Source organism: Folsomia candida, unplaced genomic scaffold, assembly GCF_002217175.1.
Source record: "Folsomia candida strain VU population unplaced genomic scaffold, ASM221717v1 Fcan01_Sc004, whole genome shotgun sequence".
NCBI classification, from domain to species: domain Eukaryota; kingdom Metazoa; phylum Arthropoda; class Collembola; order Entomobryomorpha; family Isotomidae; genus Folsomia; species Folsomia candida.
The window spans coordinates 4,649,172-4,657,607 of record NW_019091196.1 but is presented as its reverse complement, the minus strand read 5'-3'; positions in this window follow the sequence as shown (position 1 = coordinate 4,657,607).

Genomic DNA, 8,436 nt, shown 5'->3' with positions numbered 1-8,436 from the left:
GGTCTTAAACTTCTTCTAAAGAAAACTGAAAAATGTTTAGAAAAATGTCTCAAAACGACGTCACTTCACAATTTTATCATAATTTGAAGAATCTTTTATGTAATTTAGATACTGTGGTGCTCTATTTGTCTTTTATAAAAAACGGGCCAAGTTTTAGAATCAAATTGTCGTCACTTTACTTTTTTTAATTCGAAATCTGTTAAACAAAATTTAGATATTTTTAGCCTTAATTTTTATTTATTTTCATAAAAAAAACACAAACTTCCTCCTCGAAGGAAATAACATTTCCATCGAGAATTTTTTTAAAATGTGTGAATTTTGTTGAAAGACAAACAGGAAAAAATATTCCAAAATATGGCGAGTAGACGCCAGTTTTCAATTTTTCATAATTTGGAATAGCATATATAAAATTTAGATGAAATTTATGTGAAATACAAATAATAACTTGCTTGTTGAGAAGGCTGGAGACATATTGCATTGAATTTCTCATTTACATAAATTTATTAAGATGTTTTTTTTTAGAAATGTTTGATTTTAAATTAGAATAAAAAAAACAGGATAAATTGACGTGACTTTACAATTTTTTTTTAATTCGAAATCACTTTAACAAAATTCAGATATTTATAAGGTACAATTATTGTACATTAGTTATTTTCATAAAAAATCGTAAATTTCTTTCTCAAAGGGAATAACATTTAATTCGTCCATATTTTAAAAATTTGTGAAACCCGGAAGAAAATATTGTAACATGTCTGGATTCGACGTCAGTGTGCATTTTTTTCATAATTTGAAAGAACTCCCATAAAATTTAGATATGGTGTAGTTTAAAATGCAAGGATTTAACACAGATTTAAAACTTGTTCGTCGAATGTCGATGAAAGCTGGATAAATAAAGATTTTTAGAAATGTGTGGTTTTAAGTTTGAATAAAAAACAGGGCAAGTTTTAGTCTCAAATTGACGTCACGCCCTTAACAATTTCTTACTAATTCGAAATCATTTCAACAAAATCCAGATATTTTTAAGGTACGATCATTATTTATCCATAAAAAACATTAATTTCCTCCTCAACAGAAATAACATTTCATTCGTGAATATTTTAAAAATTTGTGGATTTTGTTTAAAGAAAGGCGGAGGAAAATATTGTCACTTTGCAATTTTTTTATAATTTTATGCACGCCTACTAAAATCTAGGACGACATATTGTTTTCTATTTTTATAAAACGCAAAGTTATAATTTTCTAGCGGAGGGATTTTCTGCATTCTTGGTATTCTTGACGTGCATAAATTTCTGAATTTTTTGAAACTTTTGAAGTTTTTGAACTTCGAAAGAAAAGTGGGAAATGTGGAACATGTCTGAAATCGACGTCACCTTATAATTTAATCATAATACGAAATTAAAAAATTTTAATTCAGATTATTTGTCTTGCTCGTTTAACATTTTAATTTTTAAAGCAAAAAATCGCACTTCTCGAATTTGTCAATTTTTGAAAATCTGAATGCTTTGTCCTTTCACATTACAAAGTTTGTGTGATTTAACGACAAAATTTTTATTTAGCTAATTTCAAGCTAGTATTAAATAAAAACTAGGTTTCTACAAATCGGAGAATTTCGAGTAGTAAAAAGTTTCAAGATTTTAAAAACCTGCGTAAATTTACGAATGTGGTGGTACAATTTTAAATCAACAAACTTTAATTGAATCGTAAAAGAATAGTAGATTGATAAAATATCTTTGGTACATAGATTTTCGAAATTTATACGTTTGTACAAATTTTAGGCAATTTTTTTAATTGTGTGCTTTTCCTCAAAAATATTTTCCTAGTCGGACGACTTACAGTTCTCTCAAATATAAAATTTGAGAAAAAGTTAACGTCATTTTAAAACTTTTTCATAATAATGTACATAAAATTGCTAAAATTAGAGTATTCTTCAATTCTTCATAATTATGGACTATTTTGTATGTATGTGGTTTTGCATTTCGTTTCCTAGTCGGACGAGTTACAACTTTCCGAAGTATAATTTTTTCGTAAACTGAAATTTTGGCGGATTTTTAAGAAAAATAGAAATACCTCGAATCCACGTCGCTTTGGAATTTTTTCAGAATTTAAAGCATAATTTAAATAGTTCAGATACTGCTTGCTGGAAGTCTAGTTACATAGTCTAGTTGCTATTTAGAGTTTATGCATTTTGTGTCATGGTTTATAAACCAGTTTGTAATGAGCTGATATCTATTGATACTACAATAAAAGAACACTTGAACTTGAACTTGAATTCACATGATATTAATTTGCTCAACAAGTGAAGCTAGTTCATACAGTATCTCACATTTTATGAAATTTTTAAGATTTTGTAAGAAATGTGTGGTTTTAAATTTGCATAAAAAATGGGATAAATTTTAGTCTCTAATTAGCGTGGCTCAATGGGTTTTTTTTAAATAATTAAATATCTTATAAGCAAAATTTGAATAGTTTGAAACATTCGCTGATTCCTTTAGATTTTAAAAAATTGGGAATTTTGTTTTAAAAAAGTAAGAAAGTTTTGAGCTGTAAGATGTTTCAAATCGACGTCAATTTGCAGTTTTTTTAAAATAATTTGAGAACTTTTTGAACTATTTAAGATATTGTTTTTTGTTGACACTAATTAATAATTTCTATTTGTGTGAAACCTAAATCATCGAATTTCTTATTACATAAATTTTTAAAATTTTTAAAGATTTAAAAAATGTGTAATCTAAGATTACTAATCTTCACGTTTGCATTGCCTAAAAACGATGACGTAGAAATGTAAAAAATAACGCAATTTTCTTCATCCTTTTTCTTATTATCTACTTTCTTCGTCGTAAATAAAGTATTTTTGCTTTTTATCTGTTATGTTATTAGCATGCTATGAAAATCTTGAAACAAAAAGTTTTTCAAAATTCCAAAATTTTCAAAAGCATCCCACATTTACATACGCAGCAGCATTGGCCAGACAACAATGTATTCAGCACTTTTTCTGGACGTAAACAAAACAACAATGAAAATCCATCCAAAATAAATGGCATTGTCCAATTTTTCTCCACATTTTTGTACCCATCACAAAAATGTTTGAAATCTTCACCTTTACATTGTCCAAAAAGAGGTGGCTTACAAAATAACGCAATTTTCTTATTACTTTCTTCATCGTAAAAAGAAACTATTTTTTTACGACCCATAAATTCTCAATGGATGGATCATCGTCACATTATGTACACATTACGCCACACCAAATCATTGTCACGGACGAATGACACGATTTAATTATTTCTTCTTCTTCTTCTGGGTCAATCTTTCTTTTGTGGGTTTTCTACTTCTATGAAAAAAGGACTGATCAATAAATGATGTCGGGGAAGAGAGGTTTTATAAATTTTGAAACATTGTAATACTAAAATTATTAAATTGTAAAAAAATCTAGTTTTATTTTACACATACTGGTTTGAAATTAGTTAAATAAAAATTGTGTAGTTAAATTTACACAAATTTTATAACTTCAAAAGAAAAACATTCACATTTTCAAAAATTGAAAAATTCTAGAAGTGCAATATTTAGCTTTAAAAATCAAACTAGGTATTAAACAAATAACTGTTTTTGATAATCAGAGCAAATTATTTCTTCTTCTTCTGGGTTTTTACTTCCATGAAAGAAAGGGCTGATCCACAAATGATGTCGAGGAAAAGAGAGGTTTTACAAATTTTGAAACTTTGTATTACTAGAAATTATAAAAATTCATGAAAACCTAGTTTTTATTTGTACTAGGTTAAAATTAGTTAAATAAAAATTGTGCAGTTAAACTAAACCTTAAAAGAAAAAAGTATTCAAATTTTCAAAAATTGATAAATTTCAAAAGCCCGATTTTTGCTTAAAAATCGAAATATTAAGCGAATAAAAATTAATTTTTTGAGTCTTTTGTCTACTGGAATAACATTTTCTCAATTTGTATGGTGAGAGAAAATTGTATCCACACATTTGTTAATTTGCACAGCTTTACCAAATTTCTTCTAATTAATCTTCCTTCAAATTTTTTAACTTGGGATCATGAAAAATTGCATGGTGTCGTCAATCATAGCCATGTTACTAAAAATTTCCAACTTTTCTTTCGAAGTTTAAGACCAGCTATTTCTTTAAAAAATCAGAAATTTATGTACGGGAAGAATACCATGAATTAAGAAATTTCCTCTGCTAGAAAATTCTTTGCGTTTTACATAAATACAAAACTATATATTTCCACCTAAAGTTTTGTAGGCATGCTTCAAATTGTGAAAAAATTGCAAAGTTGCAAAAATATTACTGAAATTAAAAATCACAATTTTTTAAAATATGCACAAGTTATTTCCTTCGAGGAGGAAACTTATGTTTTTATAAAAAAAATAAACGTTGTAAACGAAATGTAGCAAAGTGGTGAAGCGGTCATGGCACGTCAAAACTATGTTGATTTTTGAAATACTCGTCCTAAAATACGTCTAACACGGTAAAAACAAAAAATTCGACATTTTCGACTTTGGTGTCGTCTACACGGTCATGGCATGTCAAAACTATGTTGATTTTTAGAAGGAGTAATTTTGTCCACTTAAGCTTAGAGAAAATTGCACCTAATGTTTATTTCGAACCAGTTTGAAATTAGGTAAATAATAAATGTGTCATTAAACTGACTCAAATTTTGTAACATGGCAAGGAGAAAATATTTATGAATTACTTTGTCACATTTTCAAAAATTGAAAAGAAATGCATCTTAAATTAGTTTGTTAAATTTCGAATTATCATAAAATTGTAACGTGACGTCGATCTTATACATGTCGCTAAAATTGTCCACTTTCTTGACCAAAATTTTTCAAAAATTTGAACAACAAGAATATCATGAAGTAAGAAATTCTCTCGGCTAAAAAATTATTGCTCTTTATGTTAACATAAAACTATCTCTACATAAATTTTAGTATTCATGCCTAAAATTATGAAAAAAAATTATTTAGTGACGTCGATTTGAGACACGAAACTAATTTTTTCCCGTTTTTCTGAAAATAAATCGCTCAAATTTCATATTTCCATTTAAATGCAGAGAGAAAATTTCATCCTCGCGTTTTTAACAGATTTTTAAAAGAGGAGGCTCCATTTGCGCCGAATGTTAAAAAAAGCAACGTGGCAAAGGGTCTGAAAAAATACATTTTTCCATCATTTATATATGCTAAACTACGCTAAATAATTTCAAGTTATACGTGATTTTCTCATTTTTTAAGCAACCAACAATCATAGTTTGTTGAAACTGTGATAATCATAGTTTGTGATATACGTGTGATTTCTGTGATTTTTACACCCTGTGATTTTCTTCACCATTTGTGATTTCCATGATTTGTGCGATATCACTGGAGGAAAGTGAAATAAACTTGTTTAAAGTGCAAAACCAAATTTCATACTGAATAGAATAAAAATTTCGGAAAATTTCGGAAAATTTCGAAAAATTATTTTACTCCATTAAATTGTCAATCGATATCTTACTTTGAGTTTCGCAATAAAATTAATACTTTTTATTTAAACGACGTCAAAATGTATAAAATTTCAAAAGCTCTGTTAAAACGATATGAATCGAATAAAATAAAATCGATGAAATTTATCCAACCAAACTCAAAACTTTTGAAAGAAATTTATACATTGATAGACTTTTAGGATAAAGTTTTTGAAATTTACAATCTTCGGTTGGTAGTTTCTTAAAAAAATAAAACTTCGCTTCATCTGAATATCAATTTAAAGCTATTAATTTATAAAATAAATTTTTACCGGCGTTAAGATGATCCATGATTTTGTAAAATCGCTAAAATATTTCTGAAAGCAAAAGTCAAGCCAAATTTAGTTACTAATTCGTACACTTTTCGCACACAATTCATAAATAGCTGGAAATTTATTGAAAAATGCTCCAAAATAGATACAATGGTTGGATAAACCTTGTCGCAAATTATTTCCGAATACTTTGTCAAAATTATCTACTTATGGCACTTTGGAAGTAAAATTTCATAAAATTTCAATACATTTATAAAAATGAGATACAGAAGCCAAGGTGTTTTTTATTACTTATTGGCCAACTCAAAATTAGCATCTGCTATTTATTTCGAATTTTACCAATTATCCTGAAATTCTAAACTGGAATCAAATCATCACGTGAAGTACGATTTTGAAAAATTGCTGAAATTTACTAACCAAATAAGAAATTTCAGAAATCGTACCATTCACCCGAAATTATTCGTATCGATCGTATCTACAACGTATCATTAAATTATGAATTTTCATAAAATTCTGAACTGGCATTAAACCATTGTACAAATTACATTTTTTTCCGAATAAAATACTAATTATTAAGGGGTGAAAGCCCTTTATAAGATCGTTATGTCCGTCTGTCTGTCCGTCCGTCCGTCTGTCTGTCCGTAGCTCCGATAACTTTTGAACGAAAAGACATAGACACTTGAAATTTTGAACGTAAACTCCTAACGTCAATGGACAGGACGAGTTCGAAGATGGACACTGTGACATCGTCACCTGTGACGATGACGTCGTCACAGTGACGAAAAGTGACGAAAAAGTGTCACTTGTCAGTTTTGACATGTGACACGTCATTTTTAACTATTTTTCAATGTCAAATTCAATGGTGACCTCCATTTTGACCTCAGAGGTCATGTAAAGGTCATAGGACATATCTATTTCAATTTCAACTGAAATTTAACCCCGAATTCAATGGTGACCTCCATTTTGACCTCAGAGGTCATATAAAGGTCACATAAGGGTTATCAACTGTTAAATTTGACACAAATAAGACACAAAAGTCGAAAACACGTCAGAAGTGTCAATCTTAACAAATTTTCGAACAATTTGATATTCACATTGACGTATGACACTCCTTTCACCCCTTGGTTACATGCGTTGTAACGGTTTATTTTTAGGGCAATTATTATTATGTAGGACTTTTTTTTTAATTTTCAACTGTGATAATCATACTTTCAAGCCATACAAGGGTGCCATACAAGGGTGTAAATTCTGGGAGTTTCACACCGTCATTTCTTTGCTAAATTGTAATTTCTAATATTATTGGTGAAAGTGAGATAACTGGTTTAAAATTCCAAATCAAATTTATAAACAAATCTATTAAAAATTCATGAAAATTTCGATGGAACAACAGGAAATCTTAATTTTCAATTTTGCAATAAAATAAATACTGTTTATTGTAAACGACGTAGAAATGTGTCAAATTTCAAAGCTCTGTTAATAAAATGATGCGAATTTAACTGTGCGGTAATTTAAAAATTAATTTTGCAATGTATTAATAACAAACTCCAGAGTTTGAACTGTGATAATCACACTTTGTGATTTAGTGTGACTTCTGTGATTTTCACACCCTGTGATTTTTTGGCCAATGGCGAATTCTGCAATATTACTAGGGGAAAGTGCTATAACCGGTTTAAAATATGTACATTCTAGAACAAAACCAACTTGATATTTTAATTAAGCACGAAATTCTGACAATTTTTCTATCCGACTTGAGCCGATTAGGACAAAGTTCATTTATCGTTTGATTTGTAAATTTGTTAAAAATGAAAGTTGATCAAAAGAAATACTTCGAGTAGTCGTGTACGAAAATTCCCAGAATTTTGTGCTGAATCCGAATATCAAGCTAATCCTAATCTAAAACGGTTCTTCTATTTTGGCACGCAATCACAGATCTAAACTATATAAAGCAGGCGAGTGTATCGCTGCTGGGTCGGTGGCTTATTTGAGAAGTTAGCCTCTCCTTTTCTCTCTCCACTCTGCAGAGAGAAGAGGAGAGGCTAACTTCACTAATGTTGGAGGAACGGGCTTATCGACGGGCTTATTTTGCACGTCGATCGACGGGCTTCCCATAATTCACATATTTCACAGAAATCATATAAAATAACATTATCTTGTGATTTTCCAAAATCTGCCAATATTTGTAATCTCTCCTATCTGGAATTATCTTGTTCTATGAGTACTTTCAAGAAAATCTTGTATATTTTATGGTGACATTTTTTGAAGTGCACTTCTGTGTGTAAGTAGCATGCATGTAAATTCCTCCAAAAAGGAACGCTATCCTCTTATAAATGTAGGGGAACCACTTTCTCTCATCATTTAAATAGGCAAAAATTAAGAAATTAATTTTTAATTTGTTTAATATTTCCATTTTTAAGGAAAATTCGCGTTTCTGAAATTTGTCAATTTTTTGACAGTGTGGTAAAATCAAAATCAGAATACTTCTCCATTTCAGATTATAAAAGTAAAGCATAACCTTAACGTCACAATTTGTATTTAACTAGTATCAAATCAGCTAAATTAGAAGTTAGATTCGTTGCAGTGAAATAATTTCATGTAGTACAAAAAGAAAAATTTATCAAAATGTGTGTAAATTTACAAACTGTGAAATTTTTT